Source organism: Anabrus simplex, chromosome 2 (assembly GCF_040414725.1).
Source record: "Anabrus simplex isolate iqAnaSimp1 chromosome 2, ASM4041472v1, whole genome shotgun sequence".
Taxonomy (NCBI): Eukaryota; Metazoa; Arthropoda; class Insecta; order Orthoptera; family Tettigoniidae; genus Anabrus; species Anabrus simplex.
The window spans coordinates 647,584,510-647,607,687 of record NC_090266.1 but is presented as its reverse complement, the minus strand read 5'-3'; the positions used below and the strand labels follow the sequence as shown (position 1 = coordinate 647,607,687).

General features: G+C 39.3%; 1 protein-coding gene across 3 annotated transcripts in view; it reads left to right on the top strand.

Moving 5' to 3' along the window:
• Positions 1–23,178, top strand: part of LOC136864309 (serine/threonine-protein kinase 16) — a 113,759-nt gene that overhangs the window by 7,853 nt on the left and 82,728 nt on the right. The window contains exon 2 of one of the 3 annotated variants that reach the window (XM_067141121.2): positions 21,005–21,120. The exons of the other annotated variants lie outside the window; for them this stretch is intronic. The gene's annotated coding sequence lies outside the window, so the exon portion shown is untranslated. The remainder of the gene's footprint in view (positions 1–21,004; positions 21,121–23,178) is intronic. 3 annotated transcript variants of the gene reach the window in all.

Genomic DNA, 23,178 nt, shown 5'->3' with positions numbered 1-23,178 from the left:
ATAACCTGACTATTAACCCCGTTTACCATCATACCATTGCCTGCTATCCATCTCACAACGTTGTTGATGTCATTTTGCATTTGCTCACAATCTTGTAACTTATTTATTACTCTATGCAGAATAACATCATCCACAAAAAGCCTTATCTCTGATTCCACTTCTTTACTCATATAATTTATATATATAAGAAAACATAAAAGTCCACAAATACTGCCTTGAGGAATTCCCCTCTTAATTATTACAGGGTCAGATACAGCTTCACCTTCTCTAATTCTCTGAGAACTATTTTTTAGAAATATAGCAACTCATTCAGTCACTATGTTGTCTAGACCAATTGCACTCATTTTTGCCAGTAGTCTCCCGTGATCCACCCTATTAAATGCCTTAGACAGGTCAATCACGATACAGTCCATTTTGACCTCCTGAATCCAAAATATCTGCTATATCTTGCTGGAATCCTACAATTTGAGCTTCATTGGAATAACCTTTCCTAAAACCAAACTGCCTTCTATCGAACCAGTTATTAATTTCGCAAACATATCTAATATAATGAGAAATAATTTTTTCCCAAAGCTTGCATGCAATGCATGTCAAACTGACTGGCCTATAATTTTCAGCTTTTTGTCTATCACCCTATCCTTTATACACAGGGGCTATTATAGCAACTCTCCATTCGTTTGGTGTAGCTCCTTCATCCAAACAATAATCAAATAAGTACTTCAGATATGATACTGTATACCAGCCCATTGTCTTTAATATACCCCCAGAAATCTTAGCAATACCAGCAGATTTTATACTTTTCAAATTTGTATCTTATTATAAATGTCATTGTTATCATGGGTAAATTTGAATAGTCCTTTAGTATTAGTCACTTCCTCTATATGGACATTATCCTTGTAGCCAACAATCTTTACATACTGCTGACTGAATACCTCTGCCTTTTGAAGATCCTCACATACACACTCCCCTTGTTCATTAATGATTCCTGGAATAACCTTCTTGGAAACTGTTTCTGCCTTAAAGTACCTATGCATACCCTTCCATTTTTCACTATAATTTGTATGAGTGCCAGTGATGCTTGTCATCATGTTATCCTTAGCTGACTTCTGTGCTAGATTCAATTTTGCTAGTAAGTTCCTTCAATTTCTCCTTACTTCCACAGCTATTTCTAGCACTATTTCTTTCCAATCTGCACCTCCTTCTTTGTCTCTTTACTTCTCTGTTATAATAAAGTAGATCTTTACCATTCTTTTTTTTGGTTTTTGTTTTTTTGCTAGTTGCTTTACGTCGCACCGACACAGATAGGTCTTGTGGCGACGATGGGACAGGGAAGGGCTAGGAGTGGGAAGAAAGCAGCCGTGGCCTTAATTAAGGTACAGCCCCAGCATTTGCCTGGTGTGAAAATGGGAAACCACGGAAAACCATTTTCAGGGCTGCCGACAGTGGGGTTCGAACCTACTATCTCCCGAATACTGGATACTGTGATATACTAACAATAACAATAACCAACAAATTGTTAGTATATCATAGCATAGTTCAATACGGGTCTAATAATGAGATTAGTTACATGTAATACTGGATACTGGCCGCACTTAAGCGACTGCAGCTATCGAGCTCGGTCTTTACCGTTCTTTACCACCTTTAAAGATACAAATCTTTTTTCACATTCCTCAACAATTGCTTTAAAACAATCTGAGTCTGTTTACATATTTATTTACTGTTTTTAAACTTTTTTTTTAAAACTGCCTCATGCCTACTTTATCAGCCATATGGTACTGCCTAATAGTCCTACTTTTAAGACCTTCCTTTCTATCACGTTTATTTTTAACTACAACAAAAACAGCTTCATGATCACTAATACCATCTATTACTTCGTTTCTTTATAGAGCTTATCTGGTTTTACCAGCACCACATCCAGAATATTCTTCCCTATAGTTGGATCCATCACTTTCTAAATCGGCTGTCCTTCCCATATTACTGTAGCTTATTTGCCATTTGTTGGTCATGCTTCCTGTTGTTCGCATTACCTTCCCAATGGACACTTGGTAAATTGAGATCTCCTGCTGCAATCACGTTCCTTTCCATATCGTTTCCCACATAGCTGATTATCATATCAAATAATTCTGAATCAGCGTCAGCGCTTCCCTTACCTGGTCTGTATCCTCCAAAGATATCAAGTTGGCTATTATCTGTAGAAATGAGCCATACACCTAGAAGTTGTCTGTAGAAATGAGCCATACACCTAGAATTTCATGTTTGTCATCTTCAACTTTTTCAAAGCTTAAAAATTTTTCTTTCACCAGAATGAATACTCCCCCTCCTACTATTCCTATCCTATCTCTGTGATACTCCAGTTCCATGAGAAAATTTCTGCTTCCATTATATAATTTCTCAGCCATGATTCAACTGGTATTACAATAGCTGGTAGGTATAATATATCTATTCCATTCTTTACAACACTTCTACAGTTCAACACTAACATTTTTATGTCATTCCTACTTGACTTCCAGACCCCTAGATCACCCCGTTTCCTTGAATGTACCTCTCTATAACCCTTCAAAACGAATTTCCTAACTTATATGTACCACTGTGGTTTAAGTGAAGGCCATCTGAGAGCAGATCCCTATCTCCTAGCCACCTATTAGGATCTAAAAATCTCACTCCCAATTTCCCACATACCCACTCCTAGTCTCATTTAAATCCCCAATCACCTTCCAGTCAGTATCCCTCCTACAAATTATTCCACCGATAACAATCTCCGCCTCCTTAAACTTCAGCCGTGCTGCATTTACCAGATCCCACAGATCCCTACCTATGTTGATACTTATACCTGCTTGTCTTATGTTGTTGGTACCAATGCGAAACACTAACACATTCTCCTTCCCTCATCCTCTTCTACTATCGTCAACATCTGCCTCAAACTAATTCCTGGATAACACTCTACCCTGGTTCCCTTTCCTCCAAACACTTCCCCCACATGTCTAACAATGAAATCCCCCATGACACAGCCTCAACCCTACCCACCTCCTTTGATCTCCTCTCCTCCTGGTCAGCCCTATCTTTCCTGACAGCTTCTGAAGCTACTTCCTCCTCCCTTTTCTCCTTTCCATGACCCTGTTCCAGCTGTCTTTTCCCATCCTCTACTCCACATTTCCTCTTGCTACCTTTTCCCTTCCTCCTACTTTCGCACTTCTCAGCAGCAGTTCCATGTTCCTCATCTTCCCTCTGTTGTTCTACCTGCAGGGCCTCGAACTGATTTCTCACAGACACCTGTCCCCAATTCTGATCCTGAATAGAGCCCTTAGCCTGCAATCTCCTTCCCCGTAAAACATTAGATCACCTGTCTTCTACAATTCCCCCCTTTCCTTCCCATCCCTCTTTATCACCTACTTTATCCTGTACATTGTTTGAGGGAGGCCTACCTTCCTTCTTGTCTTCTGAGAGAATCCTAATTATCTCCCTCAAACTCTCCAACTTCTTCCTCATACTCCTTAATGCCTGGCCAAACCCACTGTTCCTACACTTGCACTCCTTAGCCATTCTTTATGGAAAAATGAAAAGGAAAGGAAAAATAAAATATCTTAATCTATGCACACAAAAAATGAAAGAGAGATTGTCTAGAATAGTACACGGAGGTCACATGACAATAAGGTAATTAATATATTACTACACTACAATATTACTTAGTCGTACTATATTTTTATCCTACAACACCCAAACAGGATAAAAACTGCCATTTATTAGTGAATACCGAAAGGAATACACAAGAATTACAAAATTCTAAACTGCAGTTAAGCCTATTCTAATTACAGCAACAGAATTCTAGTAAGAGAATTTGTACAGATACTTCTATTATAGGCCTACTACACAAATATTGTACGATAATAGAATTAGCACGCTAATTTCTACTAAGATACTACAATACACCACAATAATTTTAAACTACGTTCAGGCGTATATTAATTACAATATGTACTTTATTACTAAGCTCAAACAGAAATGAAAATTGCTAGTTTGAAATTTGCAAGCACTACTCAAAGATTACCAACAAAGCTAAATGTGTATACAGATTATTATTAGTACTATTTTATCCTACTATGCTCTAATACAGGGCCTCTCAGGGTGCATGTGCCTAGTGCACCTGTGCACGGTGCAAAAGACAACTTCGCTTGGTTGACTCGAGTGCAGACCCCCACTCCTCGATTTGGAGCAATGGCGCTGTCTCTCTCTTTCCCCCACACCTGTTTCGTTTGCACACGTGTGATTTTCGGCGTTTGAGAGGCTCTGCTCTAATAGATTTATACGAAAGATACATACATACATACATACAGATACACACGAATATAGCAGGCAAGATATTATCTAATATACTGTATCTACACTACAGTTCTCAACTGAAATGAGGTTATGTGATTTTTGGATTAGTATTATTTTCCCTACTATGCGGGATGGAAAATAAAAGTGTCCTTAACCCGCGAGTGGTCACTAGCCGAAATGTAACAAGTGGTCACGCGTGAGACTTTCTCTCACATTAAAATAAATATGACATATTTCACAGTTTTGTGGGACGTAAGGCTGAAATTTACTACTGAAATGAAACGCAAGTTGTAATATATTTTAGATAAAAATGAAATGATTAGCTGTGAGAGAGAGATGGCGTATGGCTTTTAGCGCCGGGAGTGTCCAAGGACAAGTTTGGCTGCCCAGATGCAGGTCTTTTGATTTGACACCCGTAGGTGACCTGCGCATGATGATGATGATGATGATGATGAAGACGACACATACACCCAGCCCCCATGTTGGCGAAATTAACCAATTAATGTTAAAATTCCCGACCGCGCCGGGAATCGAACCCGGGACTTCTGCGACCAAAGGCCAGCACGCTAACCATTTAGCCATGGAGCTGGACATGATTAGCTGTTTATTAAAGACACAAATTACTACTTAAAATAACATATGCAATGTACATAAAAATAACTTCCGTCCTGAAGTTGTAAAAAAAAATCTCACACATGAATTATATCTAGTAATATTTACGTAAAAAGCAAGGTTTCTGAACACAATAACATTTTCAGAAACAAGTAGTGCTCATAATACTAATACTAACGCGTACAACAGGAGTAAGTTTCCCACTCCACTTCAAAATAACACCAACGTCATTAGTCACACGATGAGAGAAACTCTCACGCAGTGTGCAAGTGTGCATGGGCATATAGGAACCTTTGTTCTGACTAGGGGACGGGGTTCTTACCCTTCAAATGTGAATTGCTCTGCTCACAACAGTTACAAACTCAGCCAGAAAAGTGAACAATCACCTCCCTTTCATCACTGTGAAGTAATATCACAATAAAAAATAATGTGAGAGAAAATCTCTTATAGCGACCACTCGCAGGTTTTAAATGCTGAAAAAAGAAAGGTTATCTACAATAATTTATCAACAAAAAAATTCTGTCAAAACTACGCCTGAGACTTGAATTGCAATATTATTGGGATATAGGAATTTTATTATTAACTTTTATTCAATGACTAAACAAAGCTGTAAGTACAAAGTATGGCGGGTACGTAGAACTACAAATTATTGGAATACAGTAATCAGCTGATTCTTGTATTTGTTTACTCAGCTACCATATACTTCTTTTTAAATCGAAGTTTATAGGCGTATCGTGTTATTTAATTGAATAAATTATTACCTTCATGATAGTTTGATTGGATATCTGTACCAAATACTGGGTTTATATTCTGCACGAATGTAAAAGCTGCAGAGATTACAACTCCTTATGATAATCTGTTTTTGTAAGTATTATACCAACAAACCTACAGAAATATATATTTCTTTAAATTTAAAAGTTAATATTATTACCTAAATTATTTCCTAAACCTAAATTTGAAACAAAGTACACCTATCTAGCCTACTTAACCTATAAAACTTAATCTACTGAACACCAACTTACCTACTTGATATAAAATTCAAATACACTGACTGACAGAGCAAATGCAACACCAAGAAGGAGTGGTTCGAAAGGGATGAAAGTTGGGGAAAAAACAGAGACGGCACGGACGAATAATTTATGTTTATTTCAAACCGATATGCAGGTTACACAATGCGCACGGCATCGACTCAGTAGGATGTAGGACCACCGCGAGCGACGATGCACGTAGAAACACGTCGAGGTACAGAGTCAATAAGAGTGCGGATGGTGTCCTGAGGGATGGTTCTCCATTCTCTGTCAACCATTTGCCACAGTTGGTCGTCCGTACGAGGCTGGGGCAGAGTTTGCAAACGGCGTCCAATGAGATCCCACACGTGTTCGATTGGTGAGAGATCCGGAGAGTACGCTGGCCACGGAAGCATCTGTACACCTCGTAGAGCCTGTTGGGAGATGCGAGCAGTGTGTGGGCGGGCATTATTCTGCTGAAACAGAGCATTGGGCAGCCCCTGAAGGTACGGGAGTGCCACCGGCCGCAGCACATGCTGCACGTAGCGGTGGGCATTTAACGTGCCTTGAATACGCACTAGAGGTGACGTGGAATCATACGCAATAGCGCCCCAAACGATGATGCCGCGTTGTCTAGCGGTAGGGCGCTCCACAGTTACTGCCGGATTTGACCTTTCTCCACGCCGACGCCACACTCGTCTGCGGTGACTATCACTGACAGAACAGAAGCGTGACTCATCGGAGAACACGACGTTCCGCCATTCCCTCATCCAAGTCGCTCTAGCCCGGCACCATGCCAGGCGTGCACGTCTATGCTGTGGAGTCAATGGTAGTCTTCTGAGCGGACGCCGAGAGTGCAGGCCTCCTTCAACCAATCGACGGGAAATTGTTCTGGTCGATATTGGAACAGCCAGGGTGTCTTGCACATGCTGAAGAATGGCGGTTGACGTGGCGTGCGGGGCTGCCACCGTTTGGCGGCGGATGCGCCGATCCTCGCGTGCTGACGTCACTCGGGCTGCGCCTGGACCCCTCGCACGTGCCACATGTCCCTGCGCCAACCATCTTCGCCACAGGCGCTGCACCGTGGACACATCCCTATGGGTATCGGCTGCGATTTGACGAAGCGACCAACCTGCCCTTCTCAGCCCCATCACCATACCCCTCGTAAAGTCGTCTGTCTGCTGGAAATGCCTCCGTTGACGGCGGCCTGGCATTCTTAGTTATACACGTGTCCTGTGGCACACGACAACACGTTCTACAATGACTGTCGGCTGAGAAATCACGGTACGAAGTGGGCCATTCGCCAACGCCGTGTCCCATTTATCGTTCGCTACGTGCACAGCACAGCGGCGGATTTCACATCATGAGCATACCTCAGTGACGTCAGTCTACCCTGCAATTGGCATAAAGTTCTGACCACTCCTTCTTGGTGTTGCATTTGCTCTGTCAGTCAGTGTATATATCATTACTCCCAATTTCCACCAACAAGCACTAAACAAAAATATATAAATAGCACTAAGTGGATCACACACACACAAAATTAAACAATTTCAATATGTTTTAATTACTTTATTACTACGATAATGCAAGAACTCTCTCATCAGCCGACCATTCGTAAGCGCGTCCAACATTACCAACCATTTCTGAGAATGCCATTTCTGATACGCATACTATTCATGTTTACAACCTGCCCTCACTTCATCATTCCACCAAGATTTTAGCTTTTTCCTATTTTTACTGGGCGCGTTTGCCGTGCGGTTAGGGCCTCGCAGGTGTGATGTTGCATCCGGAAGATAGTGGGTTCGAACCCCACTGTCGGCAGCCCTGAAGATGGGTTACCATTGTTTCCCATGTTCACACTAGGCAAATGCTGGGGCTGTACCTTAATTAAGGCCATGGCAGCTTCCTTCCCACTCCTAGGCCTTTCCTATCCCATTGTCGGTATAAGACCTATCTGTGCCGATGTGATGTAAAGCAAATGGTAAAAAAAAAAAAAAAAAACCACCTTTACACACATTAGTTCCTAGGCGTTCCCTTACTGTTTCTAATACTGCCTCCCTGTATTCCACCCCTTCTTTTCTGTATCCTGAACCTTCTTAATGTCTATTGTTTTTAACATTTCACTAATCCTATCCATGCATTTCTGTTCATTTTCCTCATCCTGCAGATTTTATACCCATATTTGTCTGCAGGCAGATTTCACTTTCTCTGTCAGTTCACTACATATCAGAAGGTGGTCTCTACCGTCAAAAAATCCCCAGAATACCTGCACACTCCTAACAAATTTTCTGAATTCAAAGGTGCTTAGGATAGTTTTAAGGAGTTAAAGTTGCTTGGGCCTAGCTATGTGGCTCGGACAGTAAAGTGTTGACTTTCCGACCCTAAGTTGCTGGGGTTGATTCTGACCCAGTCCAGAGGTTTTTGAGAGTGCTCAAATACATCAACCTCTTGTTGGTCGATTTATCACTATGTTAAGGAACCCCTGTTGGACAAAATGTGTGATATAGGACCAATATTATTATTATTACGATAGGCGCTGTTCAGTCTAGCATGTTCAGGGTTACGGCTGTGCCAGATTACCAAATGTCAATACTGTAGTTTTAATTTCATCATTCTCTCATTTTCAGGGTTTAAAGAAAAACAGAATACAAAATTAAATGCTGAATAAATATTTAAATGAATATCCCTCTATTTATAAAAATATATACCGTACAAAAGAAAAATTAATACAGTACAATGATATTTAGAAAAAGTTGTAGTAAGCTTCTATAAGGGAAGAAAAAATACACAAGCAATAGTGTTTAACTAATTCTCTGATATCACATTAGTGCCGTAATTCGGATCTCTGCAAAAAATTGTTACGGATTATGCACAAATTTATGAGTTCTGCATAGTTGTAGGTTTTGTTGGATTTGGGAAATTTTATAAATGTATTTAATGCAACAGAAGCCTGTTTCCATGAGACTTTAGCTTCATCTGCCATGGGGTTCACAACACTTTGTATAATCTGAGTCAGTCCTCCAATTACTGGCAAACTTTTGTCAATTTCGATCTAAGTTAATAACTTCCTGAATGGGAACATCTGTGAAACGGTTGTTTGCCCTATTACCAAATCTAGCACCATATTTTGACCATCATTGGTATAGTTTCGATCTTCATCAAATCAAAATCACTTTATTTGCAAATGAGGTGTCTACCTTGGTGGCAAGTGGTACACAAAAATACATTATCAAGCACTAAATTTTAAATTGACAAGAGAAGAAAACATTTCCCTAAAATACAGTATTATACAATTTACACTGACAATTTTTCTAATAAACACACAGGTCTTCCTTAATAAATTTGTTATTTACAAAATTCTACTCATATCTTCTGTACATACAACCATAATCAACTCATCTACAGTATGTGGAATTACTTCAAATAATATTATAAAACTGCTATAAGATTAAAATTTCCATTGCTTTTTTTTAAAACTTATTTTGGTACCTAATAAGCACCTGATCTGCACCTTCATCATTACACAAAAGTTTGTGCCAGTACTGCTGTAGAATCGCTTATTTCACTGATTCCACGTTAAGGCGATTGCAAAAATTGTGTCTGTGATAATAAACTGTTTTTGGAAGTCTCTTACATCACAGTCAGGGTCCAAAAAACCTTGCACTGAAGATCTTTTGTAAGAATAGAACTTGATCCATTTGCTGAATCAAGGAAGTGACATTTGGTGGTAGGTAAACTTCAAAAATATTGCCAGAAACCAAATCAGAAGCAGGAAGTTCAGTGGTACAGTTGTCTAAACACAAAAGCCCTCTGCTCTCTTCTGGTATTCAATGTTTCTGGAAGTTTTTATTTGCTTCTGATACAAAATGATGGAAAAACCTGTCCTTAAATCTGCTGTCATCCATGCATTGCTCTGTGCATCATAATACAAAGGCAAGTTTAAGACACCTTTTAAAGCTCTAGGTTTTTTTTTTTTTTTTTTTTAGGTACCAGCTAAAACAGGTGCCATCTGATGGTTGCCATAAGCACATACAAAGAAAAACAGTCAGTCTGTCTTTATTTTTCTTGAATCTATTAGCAGGAGTAGACATTGACAAATAATGCTATGAAAGGCTGGTTTTATCGGCATTGTAAACTTGACAATGGTTTAAGATCCACCATAAAACAAGACTGCTTAAAGTATCCTTATGTTCATTAGCAGTGTTTTCATTGGCTGATCTGTTCTCTCCAAGCCCCTCTGGGTGGGGGTCGCAGACGAAGGATACACCCACGGTATCCCCTGGCTGTCGTAAGAGGCAACTAAAGAGGCGACGAAGGGATTGTATTAGAACCATGAAACTACTTGTAATTAGTACCACTAGGGAACACCATGGGTCGCTTTTACTTGCATGTAGTACCACTATGTTAGGTACAAAAGAGGTTTGTGATTAGTAGCAGCAGAGTGCGTTGCTGGCTTTTACAGTACTTGTGATTAGTACCACTTTATGTGCGACACCATGGTTCTGGCCTGCCTGTGATTAGCACCCACTATATGAGGAACGCCACGGGGTAGTGCGGGTTCCTGTGGTTAGTTCACGTATGTGATGAACACCATAGGTTTCCTTTGCCTGTAAAAGGCGCCGCAATGTGCGAAGCACCATAGTTCTGTATTACATGTGTGAATTTCATTACCTGTGATTAGTACCATAATGTGTGGAATACCGTGAGTCTATGCTACTTTTGATTAGTACCACAACATGACAAATACCATGCTTGTACTTTCCTAGCGATAAGTACTGTTATGAAGGGCCAATGACTTGGATTTTGGACCCCTTTATACGACAAGCATCCTCGATTAAGTGTTATGCTATAGAAGCAGTCCTTTGGTCAGTAATACTATTGTTTTACGTCAGTTTCTGTGAATGTGAGGCTTTGAGGGTCGGATCCACTGATTGTTTTAAATTCATATCCATCCATTCATTCTTCGTCCTCACGTTTTGAATTCTGGTCAGTGGAGGATTTTGAACTTTAATTTTTCATTACTTAGATGTTAGGCCCCTTTAAACAACAAGCATCATCATCATCATCATCATCATCATCATCATCGTTATCATCATCATGTTCTCTCTAGCTACATCTAGCCTCCAGATTCTGTGCAGAATTTTACATTTCCGAAGCCAACCATCGGAAACACACAAATACTTTCTCTATTGAGATTACAATGAAATTGATTTGCTTCTTTGATGATCGTAGGCTTGTTCACAGGTTTTCCCTCTCATCATTTCACACTAAACCAAGTGTACAAGGCACTGTCAAGAATTTCATGTTTAGGTTTCTTCAGTGTGCCTTGATTCCATAAGTTTTGCTGTTACAGCTTGAGCAGCTAACTCCTTCAAGTTTTTTTTTTTTTTAAATATATACCGTATCATTAATTGTCAGAGAACCAACAATGAAGTGACACCTTATGAAGTTTCTGTTTTCACCTTTCTTGAGACAGTTATCTATTGTTTTGGCTGTATAATGAGAGTCAAATACTTATGTTTACTTTTATTAGCACTTGAAGAACTCTTGGTGGGCTTCAAGAACATCTTATTGTTCTTGACGTATTCCTATTGTAATGTTGTGCAGACATGATATGTTACCAGCTAGAAAACAGGAAACACTGTGCTGAAATGAAAACTAACAAACACTGAGTGAACTAAAAATGCAGGCACAAGGGTCCTAGACAGCAATATATAACTGTGTGAAACACAGACAAATAGTAGGTGACTAAAGAAAATGGCAGGTACAGCCAGCGCAGTGGAGTGACATTGCATCCTACGTCAACAAATGCACGAATCCACCCGCAAAAGTCTTGAACGCAGGCGGCTTGATAAATGTGGGATTACAGAATGTGCCGAGCTGTAGATTGCCAGATTAAAGAGCGCTTGCTGTATTATTATTATTACAGTGAAACCTCGGAATGCGAGTAACTTGGTCTACGAGTGTTTTGCAAGACGAGCAAACATTTTAAATAAATTGAAACTTGATAAGCGAGTGAGGTTCCGCAATACAAGCGTCACGTGTAACTACGTTTTCCCCTCCCCTGTTCGTTTGTTGAATGGATGAACGAGATATTTGGTCCTGTAGTGAAGAAATACCTTGCAGAAAATAATCTGCCATTCAAAGTCTTGCTGGTTATGGACAATGCTCCTGCTCATCCTCCAGGCTTTGAGGACGACATACTGGATGAATTCAAGTTCTTTAAGGTTAAGTTCCTCCCAACACTACTCCACTACTCCAACCTATGGATCAGCAAGTCATTTTGAACTTCAAGAAGCTATATACCAAAGGACTATTTCAGCGATGCTTCAAAGTGACCGAAGGAACAAACCTTACCTTCCGAGAGTTTGGGAGAAATCATTTCCCCATCGTGAACTGCCTGAAGATCATCCATAAAGCCTGGGATGGAGTCACCAAGAGAACTCTCACTTCCGCTTGCGGAAAGCTCTGGCCTGACTGTGTTCTTGGACGTGACTTTCAGGGGATTGTTGGTGACAATGAACCACCGATTGTCGATGAAATTGTGTCCTTAGAGAAGACTACGGGGCTGGATTTGAATGACGTGGACATTCAAGAGCTGGTGGAAGAACATAGCCAGGATCTGACCACCAACGTACTGATGGATCTGCATCACAAACAACAGGATGAGGTTACGGAGGAAATCTCATCTGGGGAAGACGAGGAGGAAAAGTCAATGGAATCTCTCACTTCAACTGAGATTCGAGAGAAGTGCAAAATGTGGGAAACGGTGCAAAATTTTGTAGAAAAACACCACCCGAACAAGGCTGTAGCAGTGCGAGCGATGAATCAGTTCAGTGACAATGCAATGTCATATTTTCGTGAAATCCTCTAAAAGAGGCAAAAGCAACAGTCATTGGACAGGTTCCTCATTCAAGTGGCATGAAAAGAAAACCATTCCAGTGAGCCAACAGGTAGCAGTGATTCCGTTAGTGAAATTTGTGCTACACAGTAACTCTTCTCGCGTCATCTCTCGTCTCCCTCACACCAATGATTCTGTTGTAAGGAAAAGTGCACTTTATTTTGTTTTAGAAATGGTATGTGAATAAATATTTTTGTGTTGTGGACGAATCATCCGCGTTTCAATTGTTTCTTATGGGAGAACTTGCTTTGGTATACAAACGTGTTGGATTAAAAGCATGTAGCCGGAACAAATTATGCTCGCAATCCAACGTTCCACTGTATTATTATTAGAGTTTCAACCATCTGTAGAGTTACATTTTTAATACGATGCTCTAGTTTTACCCCACTTTCAGTTACTGACAGGGAAGTATCAGATTTTATCAAACCGGGCGAGTTGGCCGTGCGCGTAGAGGCGCGCGGCTGTGAGCTTGCATCCGGGAGATAGTAGGTTCGAATCCCACTATCGGCAGCCCTGAAAATGGTTTTCCGTGGTTTCCCATTTTCACACCAGGCAAATGCTGGGGCTGTACCTTAATTAAGGCCACGGCCGCTTCCTTCCAACTCCTAGGCCTTTCCTATCCCATCGTCGCCATAAGACCTTTCTGTGTCGGTGCGACGTAAAGCCCATAGCAAAAAAAAAAAAAGATTTTATCAAAGTAGAGAAATAGATTTGTATTTATTGTGATGGGTTCTGCAAAAAGCTAAGAAAGTTCACGGGTGAAAATTTATCTCTCTCCAGATCAGCAACCGCTTGATTTCAAGATTAGAATTGGTTAATTTCATAATACTGTAACAGAATGACTGGTTGTCAGTCTCCATCTTATTACGTTGTCTGTGGTGATTTCATATTTGAGGTGCCTAATATCGTAAGCCACCAAATACATTTACCTGCATTTTCTGCAAATTGCAAAAGGCTGTCCAGAATAAACCATTATCTTCAGTTATATAGCTTTCACATTAAAATGTTAAATACCGAGCTTGATAGCTGCAGTCGCTTAAGTGCGGCCAGTATCCAGTATTCGGGAGATCATGGGTTCGAGCCCCACTGTCGGCAGCCCTGAAGATGGTTTTCCGTGGTTTCCTATTTTCACACCAGGCAAATGCTGGGGCTGTACCTTAATTAAGGCCACGGCCGCTTCCTTCCCACTCCTAGCCCCTTCCTGCCTCATCGTCGCCATAAAACCTGTGTCGGCGCGATGTGAAGCAAATAACAAAACAAAAAAAAAAAAAAAAAGTTAAATGCAGTAAGCCATTTAGTGCAAAATTTTAAAATATAAAAGTTTTATGGAATATGGTTTTTGAAATATTCAAGAAACAAAGTTGAGGAAGTTCGGATGAGGTGGAGTTTAATACTGAAATTGGGATCTAGCAGGTTCTGAAACAAAGGAAAGATTTGAAAATATGGATAACGCTGAACGAGATGCTATTACCTGTCTAATACAATAATCACTTTTAATAATTAATGATTATAAATAAATGTCTTTGCTGGCAGGACCTAGTGTTTACAGTGCACTATGTTTTCTGGTATAGGCTAGAGCAATTTTGTTACTTTCATAGATCTGTCTCTGTCTTATCCTTGGCTTTGACAATATGAAAGTGACTGAGGTATGAGTGATGCTAGTAATGCCAGTCCTTATGCAGCCATTCTGTGCTATGAATGGTGTGAAAATGTTTCTCATAGGGTCGGTTGGTGTATTCATTTCAGTGGGCTTGGCTGACTGATATGTAATAGCAACTTGGTGAGGAAAGCAACAGGAAACTACCTCACTCCTCATTTCCCTAGTATGCCTCTTCAGTGATGCCTAGGCCATCTATGACAGCTGATGGCAGAGCTGTTGAGGATCCCTCCAGCGTTAGCGCTGACAGACTGAACATACATACAGTTTAAATAAATTCATCTATCTGAGAACCAAGGTTTATTACCACCTTATAAAGGAAGGTGTCACTTGATTACAGAGTGGTTCAATAATAAATAATAATTGTATTGGTTTTACATCCCACTAACTACTTTTGGGTTTTTTGGAGATGCTGAGGTGCTGAAATTTTGTCCCACAGGAGTTCTTTAACATGCCAGTAAATTTACTGACACGAGGCTGACATATTTGAGCACCTTCAAATACCACCAGACTGAGCCAGGGTCCAAACTTGCCAACTTGAGCTCAGGCCGCCATCATTCTACCACCTGAGCTACTCGGCATATAGTTCTAGAAGCACTATAAAAATCAAACTTAATTTTTTTATACTTTTCTTGCATTTACTCCATGTCTATTTCTTCCTCATAAACTACTACATTGTCTTCATTTTATTCAGTATGAAGTTGTAGACCTTCCTGCTTTACTAAAGTGGAATAAAACTGAAGCAGTTCATTATTCCTCCATTCTTCTCCAAAGTATTTTGATAGTAATTTTAACACCTCATTCAAACAGAAGAAAAGGCTTCAACAGTGTGACATGAGGAGTAGCAGTAAACCATGTAGTATGTGCTACTCATGGAAAGCACTAATTGGCTGACAGGGATTTGGTGGACTTTGACACTAGAAATGTTGCGATATACGTGTTGGATTTGGAGGATATTGAAACTCATCCTCATATTTGACTACTTATTTTAATGGGATATTTGAGGGTTTATGATCCAAAATCGTTGTTGGCATTGAATTCTTCGAGATAAAAACTGTCAGTAGCAATGTATAACTTCATTTTGTCAAAAAATGGATTTGGCAGCTTTTGATACGAGGCACCTCTTTTGCATGTAATGCAGTTGAGCCTGGCTTTTTCAGCCAGTTGCTAAGCAAAACAAGATCTCTCTCTGTTTTTTTTTATCTGTTCACACTATTTTTATGTAAAATTTGTATTCTTCTGTAACTGCCTCTGTTGTTAGGATCATCAGTTCATAAACTGGTTTAATTCCCTCTGTGAGCTGGAATACTTATTTTCTAATTTTGCTTTTATATTTGCCATGATTAGTTGTTCAGCATCACGTTAGTACAGTTCATGCAAACACACTGGGTTGAACATTGTAAGCCATTTTGGCTATTCACAGGAATATTGTTGGGATTATCGTGGAAGTTTAACCGTACTTATAAAATTCTTGAATAGGTTGGACAGTTTGTTAACTGATAATCTCCAAAATCTTCTACTTGTAAGATCATTGAGTTTCTAGAAGCAGACAACCTTTCTTGGTACTTAGTAGATAATGGGAAAACAATACATTTAATTTTGACATTTGAAGTATGTCCTTTGTATATTGACAATATCTGTGAGTTGCAATACTACAGTACTCTTCGTTCAATATATGAGCTACATTAGTTCTGTTCTTAATTTTCTGCAAGTGTTGTATGTACATATGTAGTGTATTATTATTTAGATAATATCTTATAGCACAGATAAGATTATTTGTCCCCTCCCCTGGCTTCATTTTGGAGTTTGATTCTTAGCCAGGTCGGGAATTCTAACTGCATCTAATTAATTCCTTTTACTCATGGACTAGGTAATTGTCTGTCCCAATACACCTCTCTTCACATACGTGCAACACTACCAACCCCCACAGAAACACACTACCGAACTCGATAGCTGCAGTCGCTTAAGTGTGGCCAGTATCCAGTATTCGGGAGATATAGGTTCAAACCCCACTATCGGCAGCCCTGAAAATGGTTTTCTGTGGTTTCCCATTTTCACTTCCCACTCCTAGCCCTTTCCTGTCCCATCGTTGCAATAAGACCTATCTGTGTCGGTGCGGCGTAAAGCAACTAGCAAAAAAAAGAGAAACACACTATATGTGAATATATTCCTTCACATGGGGCTGGCTTCAGGAAAGACATCAGTCGCCATAAGACCTATCTGTGTCGGTGCGACGTAAAACCACTAGCAAAAAAAAAAAAAAAAAAAAGGAAAGACATCCAGCCTTTAAACATTACCAAATCCACTTGTGTACAGCGTTGCCAACCTCTGAAATGGTCAGGATCATACAACAACCGCAAAAAGATCGTATTTTTTCAAGAGAGGATTGTATGACTTAAAATAACCATTAAAATATTCACTATTTAAGTCTCTTTACAGATGCAATAGCTCAATTATGCAGCAGCTTGCTTCTCAGGAAGCTGACTGGTTGGATTCTTGGTTAATAATATGAAATTTCCGAAAAGTGGAGTACCTCAGGTTCAGGCTGAACGTAGAACTGTACGTTCCGCACATTACCTATAAGACGATAGCTAGGTGTCCGACTGCTGCAACCCCACATTTAAATAGGTTAAGATGGAAAATAAATATAAGTTGTTGTGCTAATATGAGAAATACAGTATGAAGGATATGAAAATGTTTGTTTAATTACTCAAAAATTGGGTAATTTGTAAAGATGTAGTCAACACGAGACATGAAGTCAGTGAAGTGCTGGAAATCGTTGTCATGATCATCTTCTTCAATGGAACCTCTAGGCACATTCACAGCAGAAGGTTATGAAGTACCGGTACATGAGCTTGTTCATTGATTATACAACTCTGCTTTAGTCATCCTTCAGAGCATATTGTCAGACGGTTTTAAATTTTTACATGTACCAGTGACTCGAACACTCTGACTGCCCAGCAAGCATCCATTCACTGTAGAAGTAATTAGCCTATTCCTGTTTTTTACTTTAAAGAGATTAATTTTGCTGATTATTCTTTCACAATCAGCTTCTGAGTGAGGGAGTAACAAAACAGAGTGTGCAAATTCTGGATGTGTGGTAAACTCACATTCACCAAACTTGTTTTTCACCTCCTGTAACTTGGCTCAGAATTAATCTACTTCAGAGGAGGATTTAATATTGTTGGGGGATCAGAAGAATGCACATGCCCGGTGAGGCACGGGACGAAAGGTTTTTCACCAGCAGTCAGTGACGCAATTCTTACCTTAGCAACTCCGCTACTACCCAGGCGACTTTATATTATCTTCTACTGGCAGCTTTTCGCTCTTGTCAGTTGTAATCCATGAAACTGCAAAGTGTGAGTCAATGTTTTCGTGTAGCAGATAAGAGCAGATAATAGCCAATATGTCTGGGCAGAACAGGAAGTCCGTGCTTGCAGGCCATATTCCTCATTCTTGCATTCTTCTCATCTCTACACAGTATCATCATTGACGTTGGCAACTCCCAGTGAGGGTGGACGATGTTTGCCGTGTATTGTGGTGGAGGCTAGTATAGCACGTGTTAGTTGTAAGGATATTCAGGATGAACTCCAGTCATCGTCAATCTGCTGAAGGCGAATGCTATGATCCACTGATTACAGTGCAGACTGTGAAGTAAGAAAGGAGAAAGCCCATTCTTGGTAATTTCATTATTTGAAATGTCTCTCCATTTCTTCGAACTTGGCATCTATGATAGAACATACTGTAATTAATACGAATAAAAGAAGGAACAAAAATAGACGTGTTTGAAAGGGAAAACAAGATTTACAATATGTCATAGGACCATACAATAGGTGTACGATCTGCAGGTTGGATCGTACAATAGAACACAGCATCGAATTATCGTACATGTGCAGTCCAGCTCTACAGTTGGCAATGCTGCTTGCAACACATTTTGCATCCATGACCCAGCCAGGGTGTGGGAAAAGCAGTGGAAGAACAAGTGGAAGTAGTATGGGTAAGATTATTTCTGCAAATTTTGTTGGTTTTGTATATTGTTCTTGATCAAAAGATTTTGAATATATCTGAAAATAGTTGTTTCATTTTATGGACTTTGGATATCATGATCAACAGCCCCAGGTACTTTGTATGTGTGGCTTTGATGTTCGTGTAAAATGTAAATAATTTAAACATAATTGAAGTGTCGTAAATTTTGTCACCAAAATCATAACATCATGACGGTGTTAGTCAACAGCTTGGGAAGGCCTTTTAAAACCATGATAAATTAAATGTATACTTCGCTCCTAAGCACAAGGTTTTTCCTTATTAAATATTAATGAAAAAATCTTCCATGCTAATTGTCAAAATGTGAAATGTTTTACAAAGCATATAAAATTCCACATTAATATATGCCAATCACTATTATAGCACTTGCTACTTGTGATGATTCATGGCACATTTAAACCCTGGTTCGGGGTATGAGAAAAGAGCTAGTGCAGTTTCAGAATCCATCACCAGATGCAAATAACATATCAGTGGCACAGTTTAAAAAGGCAACCACTCAAAATTATGTTGTGAGAAAATTGTTTAAATTGTATGTCACTGTGAGAAATCCAGTTTGTCACTGTTTGGAAACTCATATCATGTAACTTATGCTGTAAAATATTAATAGCCCACTTTGAAATAATGTGAAGTATCACAGAATGTTTCCTGGAAGTTTGGTTTTTCTTTGCCAGTTTTGAGTTGTTGCTGCTTTGAACTAGCACAAGGACAAAATTATGATAATTTTCAGAGCTGCAGCTATTACAAATGAAAAAATATCAGAATTACAGTTAAAGCGGGTTTTCACGTGATTACTAAAAAAAATTGTTTAATGCTGTTTAATTCCCTTCAAAGAGACCTGAACGACGGACTGACTAAAGTGATCCTATGTGGTCATAAAAGAAGAAGAAGAAGAAATACAGTAGTATTAAAAAACTTTAAAATTCACCTTAAGGAAACTCTAGTTCATATTTATTAGTGAGCAGATAGTGACATGAATTTTAAATCAAAATACAGGCATAGTCATCCATTATATACAAACCGACATAGTTTAAAACAATTTATGCTTCCAATAACTGAAAACACTGTCTTTTATAGCTACTGTTCAAACACCATGCTCCCTGTGATGAATGGAAGTGTTGCTCATAGTTTTGACGAGTATATGCATTTTAGTGGGCTTAGCGTCCCGACTCGTTGGCTGAATGGTCAGCATAGTGGCTTTTGTTTCAGACGGCTCTGGGTTTGATTCTCGGCTGGGTCGGAGAATTCAACCTTAAATAATTAATTCCCTTGTCTTGGAGACTGAATCCTTGTGCTGTCCTGAACATTGTTACAACTCATATACCACGGTAACACTGAGCTCCACCACAATTACACTCATTTTCTTATACACGGCAGATGCTGCCCACCGTCGTTGAAGGGTCTGCCAAATTGGGGTTGCACCAGGCTAGCAATAGTCAGTAGTTACTTATATGTAACAGCACTGTCTGGCTTGATGAGGAAAGCAACAGGAAACTTCCCCATTTCCCTAGTACACCTCTTCAGTGACGCCTAGGCTACCTGTGATAGGTGATGCTGGATGTATCACGAGGATCCAACCAGCCGTCGGGCTGAGTACTCAACATACACAAGATATCGTGTCTCCAATGCTTTCCCACCATTTTATTAGGTGTTATCTTCTCATTCTATATGGCACTAAAATATAATTGTTGATAGGACATTAAATGCATAATAATAATAATAATAATAATAATAATAATAATAATAATAATTTACACTCTTACCTATCAATTTGTACTGTATCTATTACATTCGTTGATCAGGTACTTGCTGGAGACCACCTTTCAGAAATTTCTTTGGTCAACACTTTCCCAGAATTTCAAAGGTCATCTGGTGTATAGATGATTAGGACCAGAACAAAATCTGTACTTATACTTTCGTACTAACAAGTGACCTCATATTAGACTCTTTAAGCTAATTTGGCCTTTCTCACTTACTTCCAATCTTGTATGGGTGGTGTGTAATTTCTGATGTCACATGCCAAACTTGTTAAAGGTTGTGGATCTGATGAATTTGAAGTCATCTTCATTAGGCTAAATTACGAATATCAGGCAAATTTTATTTTAGTATAAGGAATTAATAAACATTACATCTTATCTCATATTTGAAAATTATCCAGTTTGGTATTTTTAATGATTCACATTTGTATAGATTCCTCCTTATCAGGCAGTTTTACTTAGTTTTATTGCCTATATGGCTGTTATTGTTTTTGGGATAGATACTTTTTATTGCATTAGTTTTGTATAAGTATTTTGTAACTCTGCTGTACGTATTAGGAATATCTAAAGTCAGCTGCCTGTTAAAATGACATCCTTAGTTAATAATCCAAGTATCGTAAGTGGGGAGTAACAAAAGAGAACAGATTCATTGTTAATACTGTATTCATTACTAAAATTCAGGGAACTAATACAGGATTCTACTACCTTCCAGGCCTGGATAGCATTGGATCAGTCAATGAAAATTCAAGATCCATCCATTAAAGGCTTAGCTGTTGAGTTTCATCAACTCAACAAATATTAGTCCCACCCAGTGAGTCAACTTGGTCTGTAAGTAGTCAGTGCATGTAAGCAGTCATTTTTTAATCACCAAGCATGGCTAGAAATTGCACACATCTTTAAAGAAGTATCAATATCATGGTGATAGATATTGAGAAAAGCCATTGGTATCAAAGACTCTCAATTCGTTGTGTCCACCCACATTTTTTATTAAATAGATTTGTTGCTTAAAGTGTGCAATGTGCATTTGTTTTCATGGTTTTAGCTTATTTGAACATGACTAATCTAACAAACCTGGTACTCTTTATAGTTTGTGCATCTTGTAAATCCTTAAACTTTTGAGTTGCATACATCAGTAGGTAGTACCAAGCGAGTTGGTCATGTGGTTAGGGGCACACAGCTCTGAGCTTGCATTGGGGAGATAGTGGGTTTTGAACCCAACTGCTGGCAGCCTTGAGGTTTCCCATTTTCACACCCCAGGCAAATGCTGTGGCTGTACCTTAAGGCCATGGCCGCTTCCTTCCGACTCCTAGCCCTTCCTGTCCTATCATTGCCATAAGACCTATCTGTGCCAGTGCAATGTAAAGCCAGTTGTAAAAAAAAAAAAAAAAATCAATAGGTTACGGTCCACCAGCCCCTTTAAAATTTATGAAGATGTGTAATCCATCTAACACTGCTAGTCCGCAAGTTCAATATTGCTCTGCTTGCTACATACTGTAAATGTCAGTGATGTAGGATGAGCCTAACTTGCACAGGAAAAATGTCTGTATGCAAACTTCATGCCAAGTTGAAAGGATTATTCCACAAACATGCTGTTCATTGCTATACAAGTATTGCTAATACGATCAAGTTAATAGGTTTTGCAAAGTAATCTGCTATGATAGAATCTGAATGAACACTATAAAACATGAATCAGAGATATGACATGGGAATTAAATGTTCAGGTGAAAAGAGGCATGCATGAGTAGCGCACTTCCAGCGAGTTACTGTGTGTCATCATTGTGAATAAATCTGTAAGGTACTGGTAAGATCTTTGAGATCTGAAAATAGATCAGCGGTTCTACATAATCCTGCTCTGTACAGAAATTTTTAAAGGTATTCAAAGCTTTATTGTACTGTACCTATCTATAGCTGTGTGTCCCAAAACAGCTATTAAAAAGGTTCACAACACAAAACTTACTCATTCACTCTTTCTTGCATTGGGAGTGATTGTTGTAGTTGTGCTTATCTTCACTCGCACCATATTCCATTGACAAATATAGTTCATCGATATGTTATTTGCCTTTGGAGATACGTGACAAAAATCATTACAGTTGCAACGCCTGTATCACAAGCGGTTTCCTGAGAGAAGGAAACTGACAACCAATACATTCCAGAGCCTTGAAGATGTGTATGTTCAACTGGGACACTTGTAAGGAAACCTCCTATTAGAGATATTCCTATAACATTTGGTCATTTTTATTGGTACATAGGCCCTTGTATAACAGGCCAACATCAGCCCGTCATCTGTTGTGCAAGTATTACATACATAACTACATTATCATTATAGACCATTAAAGCCTTCAGTCTGCAAGCCTCTGTGAATTTACTAAACGTCGCCACAATCATCTATTTGCAACTAGTGCTGTGGCCTCATTTAGTTCTATACCTATTATCTTTAAATCATTAGAAACTGAGTCTAACCATCGTTGTCTTGGTCTCCCTCTACTTCTCTTACCCTCTATATCAGAGTCCATTATTCTCCTAGGTAACCTATCCTCCTCCATTCGCCTCACATGACCCCACCACTGTAGCCAGTTTATGCATGCAGCTTCATAGAGTTCATTCCTAACTTAGCCTTTATCTCCTCATTCCGGGTACCCTCCTGTCACTGTTCCCACCTGTTTGTACCAGCAATCATTCTCACTACTTTCATATCTGTTACTTCTAATTTATGAATGAGACATCCTGAGTCCACTCAGCATTCGCTCCCGTAAAGCAGAGTTGGTCTGAAAACACACCAATGTAAAGATAGTTTCGTCCGCGAACTGACTTTCTTTTTACAGAATGCTGTTGAGCTTACTAGATTAGTTTTACTACACCTTGATTCAGTCTCACTATATTACCATC